Source organism: Delphinus delphis, chromosome 4 (assembly GCF_949987515.2).
Source record: "Delphinus delphis chromosome 4, mDelDel1.2, whole genome shotgun sequence".
Taxonomy (NCBI): domain Eukaryota; kingdom Metazoa; phylum Chordata; class Mammalia; order Artiodactyla; family Delphinidae; genus Delphinus; species Delphinus delphis.
The window spans coordinates 13,227,118-13,234,298 of NC_082686.1; the positions used below are offsets into that span (position 1 = coordinate 13,227,118).

General features: G+C 53.2%; 1 long non-coding RNA gene across 3 annotated transcripts; it reads left to right on the forward strand.

The window, feature by feature from the left end:
• Positions 1-2,427: 2,427 nt before the first annotated feature.
• LOC132423976 (uncharacterized) lies at positions 2,428-5,627 on the forward strand. 3 transcript variants are annotated; one of them, XR_009519148.1, is made up of 4 exons: positions 2,428-2,610; positions 4,421-4,509; positions 4,861-5,000; positions 5,328-5,627. It is a non-coding gene; the product is annotated as an uncharacterized lncRNA (long non-coding RNA). The 3 variants fall into 3 exon arrangements; XR_009519150.1 differs by having other exon boundaries at positions 4,421-4,468; XR_009519149.1 differs by lacking the exon at positions 4,421-4,509.
• Positions 5,628-7,181: the final 1,554 nt, after the last annotated feature.

Sequence of the window (7,181 nt, forward strand, 5' to 3'; positions counted from 1 at the left end):
GGAGCAGAAAGAGCTATGCCCAAGGCAATCAGATGGCCACTCTGAGGACTCATCTGAAGCTGTCTTGCAACCATGTTACCTCCTTAACAGGAGGGCCATGATGGCAGTAGACCTCAGTGAGGCAGAGAAGAAATAATTTTGGGGGGGAGGGGAGTTACAAGTGACAGATACTCATTATATTATTTAAATATAATTTCAGCTGCTGTACCAGAAACCCAAGTATCAGAGGCATAATAAAACAAAGATTGCTTTCTCTGACATGCAATAGTCTTGGTGTTGGCGTGTGTGTGTGTGTGTTTCTCATATATATATTCCCCTTCCAAGATGGTGGCTTGTAATAGGTTAAGAAATTGCTCTTTCTCCTGGGATGAAAAGCTTCACAAAGGAATGACTCTCCATTGAGAAGTCTGGGCAAGGTCTTGGCTGAGATGAGGTCTTTCTTTGAAAGTGTGTCTTTTGGAAAATCTCTCAAACTTCACTCAACATTCTTGCAATACCCATTATGGGACCTGGTGGACATATCACTCTGAGATCTACTATCCTAACCATTCTCCTCAAACTGATGTTTTAGAAACATTTCGGATCTTTAAAGCTCTTGCTTCTTTTTTTTGCGCCTCTATAATTCATTGATAAGTATTTTTGAGAGCCCCAAATGTGCCAGGTATGGTGATAGGCACTGGGATACAGCAGAGAGCAAGGTAGCTGAGAATCTGGATCCAGTGAAGTGCTGTGCTGGTGGAGGAGACCATAATTAACTGGCAATTTCAGCCTCCTTTAATACAGGGGTTGGTGGGAGGACTGGGGGTAGGAGATATGGGTGCCTGACCTTAACTGGATTCGGCAGGTTTCCAGTATCTACAAGACCGTATGCTGCAGTTGGAGTTCAGCAAAAGTCTGCTGCATGGATGCACTGGCTGTTAAGCTAGGATCTGGAGAATGGGTGGGAATTAGTCAAGTGAAGGGAAAGTATGAGGGTGGGGTGGGGAGTGGGGCGGGCTCTGCGCAAAAGGAGGAGACCCAGAAGGGAGAGAGCACAATGAGATTTTTCTGTTTAGAAGGATGATTTTGCAAAGTGGAAAGTGTGGAGAGTAGATTTCAGGAGGCAAGGCCCGGGGTGGAAAGAGATGGGAGACCTTTGATGCGGTTGGGGGAGAAAGCATTGGGGAAGACGGCGTGGATTTAGGAGGAGGCTAGAAGAGATGGGAAAAGGAGGAGGGAAGAGAAGTCAAGGATGACTTCCAGTGTTCCAGTTGAGTTTTATGCTCTAGGACACAGGCATTTCTTTTTGCGGATTCTTTTTGTTTTCAGCCAGATAACCCCGGGGGCACAGGCCTCCCCCCTCCCTCAGGGCGACTGGGTCCACTGAATCAGGTTGTAGTGAATATTCACCCCAGCCTTTGTTCTTAATGGTGGTGTCCAAAGCTCTTAAGGCGAGGAGGAAGCATTGACGGGTGTGGGGAAGAGATTTCGTTAGCGTCTCTACTGCCGGAGTCCGGGTTTCCTCTTCCTTACAATCTCGCCAAAGGTAAATGGCAAACATCGATTCCAGATTTTACAGAAGAGACCAGGAGGCAGGTCTGTGTGAATTTAGCCCGAGTCGCATACTGCTCAGTAGGTGAATGTGAGCCTGTGATTTCAAGTGTACTTGCTGGGCAAGATGAGTCAACCCGGTGAGTCCTGGACTCCCCAGGATTCGGTTAAGGCCACCGTGCCCTACCTGGAGCTTGGTTAGCGTCTAACGCCTCCCAGCATCCACAGGAAGAAAACCTTAGGGTTTTTTCTTCTCGTCCAAAAGTTCCTGTCTCCCCCTAGAGTCAGGCACACGCCTCCCAAGCCAGACCACGTGTCACAGGTACAACGTTTTTTGGCTCTTCCCCTCCCCCCGTTCCGTTCTTCTTTCCTCTCTGCCTTAGGTGGCAGGAAAATCCTTTACCTCGGACCAATCCCACTGATACCGCGCCGCGCGCGCGCGCGCGCGCCAACTCGAGCTCCATCTCTCTACGTCATTGGCCACCTCCACCTATGCACAGTGACAGGCAGCTTCGCGGACCTATTGCGGGAGGAGGCGGAGGCCGCTCGGCCCTCCCAGAGCTGCTTTGTTAGGGGCTTCCTCGCTGTTCCCCAGCCGCCGCGCCTCCGCTGCCTTCCCCTGCTCTACCCAAGCCGCGCCGCCGGAGCCTAGTGGGAAGGCAGTCCCGGCGTGCGTGGCGGGGGAACCTCTCCGGCCGCGTGCCGCGGGCGGGGATGCAGCCCGGGTGCCCAGCGTGCGCCTGTTGTCACTCTCCAGCCCAACTCCGAACGCCCCGCTCATGTGTCCGCCGTCTCTGATTGGCTGTCCGGAGGCGGAGCGATTGTCAGGCGGACCAATCGGAACTCGGTTTCCCACGGGCTTCCACGGACCCGCCCCCTAGGCGGCTGGCGGAGGCACCCTGACAGCTCCCATTGGCAGACTGGCTAAGGGGCCGAAGCGAGGCCGGGCAGAGCAGCGCCGCCGCCGTCGGGCGCGCAGCTCTGCAGCGCCGCGAACGCCTCTGTGTCCGCAGCCCCCGGAGCCCCGCGGCCCCGCATTGTCCCTGGCCCCCTGGCGGAGATCCGGGACGAACGTCGCGGGTGAGTACCGCGAGCCTGGGGAGTGCCGGCCGGCCGGCTGGAGCCGCCCCGAGGGACGGCAGTGAGGACGCCCGGAGCCTCTCTGCCCGTGACGGGCACGTCCTGACCCCAGTCTCCGGCACATTGGGGCTCCCGGCGGGTCCTAGCTCCCCCCGATTGGGCTTTACTCGTATTGTTTTGGCGATCCCACACTTGGGAGGTGGGGAGCTGGCGAGGGGAGGCAAGGGGAGACATCCTTCGCTCGAGGGAGCAGTCAGGAGGGAGACGAGCCAGTGGCTCCCAGGTGAGGTGCCTGGCGCCGAATGGAAGTGACAGTGTCCAGGCGTTGGCATTCGGTCTTCCCGGCAGCAGGAGGTCAGCGTTGACCTGCGGCGGCGGCGGCGGCACTTTGTATTTGTCGGCTGATTTTTATCAACTTCGGGGAGGGCGTGCGTGTGCTTGCCTGTGTCTCTCTGTGTGTGTCTCCGTCCCTGACTTGGGCACCTCCAGGCCTGGGTTTTCGGCGACGCTGACTGGGCGGTCACCTTGGCTATCCGTGTCACGCTCGGGACCCGACTCACGGGGCGGAGAGCCTGGGGATTGGCACACAGGGCCGGGGACCCGCCGCAGACCTGGGAGGGGACATTTAAAGCGGCCTCCTGCGCGAGCGCAGACAATGACTCGTCCGGGCGCGGGATCCTGGGGGCTGTGCGTCGGGTCCCCGCGCCGGATCGCCGTCCCGCCTAGCTCTCTTGCAGGCTCGGCCGCTCGGATGCTGCTGCGCTGCGCCGCTCCGCTCATCGCCCAGCTGGGGACCCGCGTGGGGCCCGCTTTTGTTTACAGACCTCGCCATTGGGCGAGAGCTGCGCGCTGCGCTCCCCCGGCTGCCGCCGCGAGCCCCCCTCCGAGCTGGGAGAAGTTGGTGCATGCTGTCAGGTGACGCCCCCTCCCCGGGCCTCCTGGCGAGATGCTGCGGGGAATAGACGCCCAGACGGCGCCTTCGTGCCCAGTCCCCGCTGCGCACTGCATTCCCAGGCTCCCTACACCCAGAGGCCCTCTCGCATTGGCGGCCGTCGGGGCGCTGACTAAGCCACGCTCACCTCCCTTCCAGTGGCATCCTCTGGGCTCGTTCCCAAGCCGGTCCAGGTGGATTCCGAGTCTGCCTTTTCCTGCGTGTTAGCAAGTCTTGAAGGACGCGCGCGAGCCCTTGGGGACGCTGGCCAATCCGTGCCCGTTTCAGTGGTACCCACGCAGCCCCGCGGAGCAGCTGTGGGGCATTCTTCACTCAGAGCGGATCGGGTTACCCGCGCGTGCTGACTTGGCGTCCACTTTGTTTGAGCTGGAAGAGAGGTTGAGAGCCTGGGCGCTGAGGTCAAAAACCCTGCTTCCAGTGCCTGCTCAGCGTCACTCACGAGCTGGGTGATCTGTTCCAGACCGAGCTACTTAATCGCCCTGCGTCTCAGTTTCTGGGTCTGTAAAGTGGGGATAATGTGTATCCCTATTTGTGGGAGTGGGAGTGGGAGTTAAACGACAATATAAATCAACTGGCGCAGTGACTGCTACGTACGAAACACTGGAACAATGTTTCCCTGTTAGAGGGAATCTGTTGCAGAGGATGGCCCCTTGTCTCTTCCCCTTTCTGCAGTTTTCCATTTTCCCAACTCCTATTTTATTTTAAAAAGCATGAGGGATTGCTGTTTTCAGCTTCAAACAGGGCTTGTTTTACTTGCTCTTAGGTTTCACTCTACTTATCTAATCGCTTACAGCTCTTTTCTTTTGTATTTGAATTTCCATTAGGTTTTAGTTTCTTCTTCCTTCCTTCTTCCTTAAGGCTCTGCTGAGACCCAGGCCTGGGTTTGGAGGAGGAAACCTTGTCCAGGTGGGAAGTGGTTGCCGCTGAACCAATGGCCGCTGTGCAAAGTGAATAATACCCGGATGGAGGGAGGTTTGAACAAAGAGATACCTGGAGGCTGGGAGGGAGTACTTCCTGGTAGAAGTGAAATTTGAGCTGTGTCTTGTAGCAGAAGTTTGGTAAATCGCTGGTTTCTAGAATATGCTCTTTTGTACCCCACCGTAAAACTCCGCCAGGGAGGTTGTCTTGGAGTGGTAAACACCGAAGTTCCTGGGTAATTATCTTTGAATAGAAGAGAAATATACCCTAGAAGGAGGCTGTTGTCTAACTAGGGAAAGTAGAAGAGGAGAATTGATTTCATTGAATATCTTCAAAATGCTGTCAATGTGTTTTGACTTGTTTTTCCTTTGCTCCATCAGCACTGCTGATTTCCTTCAGGCAAAGAGAGAAGCCAGTTTCAGACAGGAAAAAACGAAAACAAGAAAAGCCCCTCCGTAACCTATAATCAGATGAATAAATAGTTTGAAAAAGACCATCTCAGGCTTGGCTACAGAATAAGGTACTGAAAAAAAATGCTTCTCGTTACAACACCCTTTTGCCTGTTGGAGCAAATTATTGAGTTGGGTCAATAACACCTCATTGAACGTAGATCCCAGGGGCCTTTACTGACCAAAACAAGCAAACAAACAAACAAGAAGTAGGTGAGGGACTTGCAGTTTGTCCAGTGGGAGATAAGCCCACAGGGAATGTTCTCCATACCCTCTGCTCCCCTGGGCCTACCTCAGTCACCCCAAGTGGAGGCTGCCTCATACAAGCCACGGGGTCAGTAGCATTATTGCTGGATGCCGGTGGATAAACGTGATAACCTATTTATTTAAAATCCCAGTCGCAGGGCTTCCCTGGTGGCACAGTGGTTGAGAATCTGCCTGCCAATGCAGGGGACACGGGTTCGAGCCCTGGTCTGGGAAGATCCCACATGCCTCGGAGCAACTAGGCCCGTGAGCCACAACTACTGAGCCTGCGTGTCTGGAACCTGTGCTCCGCAACAAGAGAGGCTGCGATGGTGAGAAGCCCGCGCACCGCAGTGAAGAGTGGCCCCCGCTTGCCGCAACTAGAGAAAGCCCTGGCACAGAAACAAAAGACCCAACACAGCCAAAAATAAATAAATTAATTAATAAAAAGATAAAATAAAATCCCAGTCGCAGAAATGATTCTGATCCTTCCTGCACTTGTTCTGGGAATTCTCTGGCCCTTAGGGATGCTTGAAGGCAGCTTTGCCCCCTGCTGCTGCCTGGGGATCAAATCAGTTGGGGGCCTGGACTTAAAAGGGAGCACGTGGTCAGGAAATCTCATTAGCCGACCATTTAACTGCACTCTAATGCACATCCAAAGAGCTAGGACAAAGACTTCCTCTCCTTTCCCCCTGCAGTTGTCTCTCCCAGGTCCCCACTCTTCCCCTCCCCGTCTAAGACCAGAAAGAAGACTTGGTGCTGGCCTATCTCCCCCATGTTCCGCACCAAATTCCTGGAGTTCTGGCGAGCGGTCAGTACCCCGGGCGTTCTGGAGCGCCTGGGCGGAAATTTCTTCCCAAAGCTTTGCTGAGGGCCTGCTAGGTGCGCGTGGTAACACCTCTCCTTTCCCTTCCGCAATGCAAGGAGGTTCCTTACTGACTGAAGGAGACGCGTATTGTGAGACAGCACTTTAATAGATGCGAACTTCAAGCCTATGCTTTCCCAAATGAGGAATGCAGGTAAGAGCGTGGGAATCACATCCAAGCCTTGCCTAGAAGCCGGTGATGGCAGGGAGCTTCTGCCTGAGTCAGGTGGCTTGAGGGTGAGAAGGCAGAGAGAGAATTTGGTTCCTGTGGGCAGTGTACAGAGGGTCCTGTGGGATTCCTGAATCCCTAGGTGCAGGCCTGTGGATGAGAAAGAGCCTTATTTTCACTGTGTCCAGTCATTTGGACTCCTGTGTCTAAAACAGTGTTTCACTGGGGATGTGTGTGTGTTTATACATATATGTATATATACATATTCATTTTCCTTTCTAAATTAAGCAAATGGATAGAGTGTATGTTTCCATGTCCCCCTTCTTTCCCGCCCCCCCCGTCACTTTGGGACCAGAAGAAACAGATTTGCAAGGCCCCCAGCCAAATTCTTCTGTTTTTCACAATTCTAAACTTCAGGTCACTTCATCTCTAAATATTTAGTTTTATATAATAATTCCTGTGTTTTTTAAAAAAACTATCATCATTGTAGGCCAAATCCCTTATTTAAATTTCTTTGTTTTAATTAAATAAAGGAGGCATTCAAAAAATAAAGCAATACTCAGCCAGGAACAAAGTTTTTGGAAAATAAAACAATGCTCTAGTGTAAAAGGTACAAAATATTAATAGTTAGGTAGTTAGGTGGGTTTTCCCCTTCCATCCCCTTCCCACCCTCCACACCCCTCTAGCCTAAGACTTTCATTGTTCCTGTGGTCTCCAGGGACCTCATTAAGACATTCACAAAGGCCTAGACTGTGGGTATGGAGCGATTCCTCCTGGACTTGTGTGAGATTCTTCTAGAAGACCTTGGAGCTCTTGCTAGGTGGAGAGAGATTCTTCCCTCGTTGGGCCGAGGCTGAGCTCAGAGCCTTGCGTTTGGCTGCAAGTGGGGTCTCAGTTCACTGAAATAGCAGCAAAAAAAAAAAAAACCTGGCACAATATAAGAGCCAATCAATTGTGTGCATCCAAAGGGTGCTG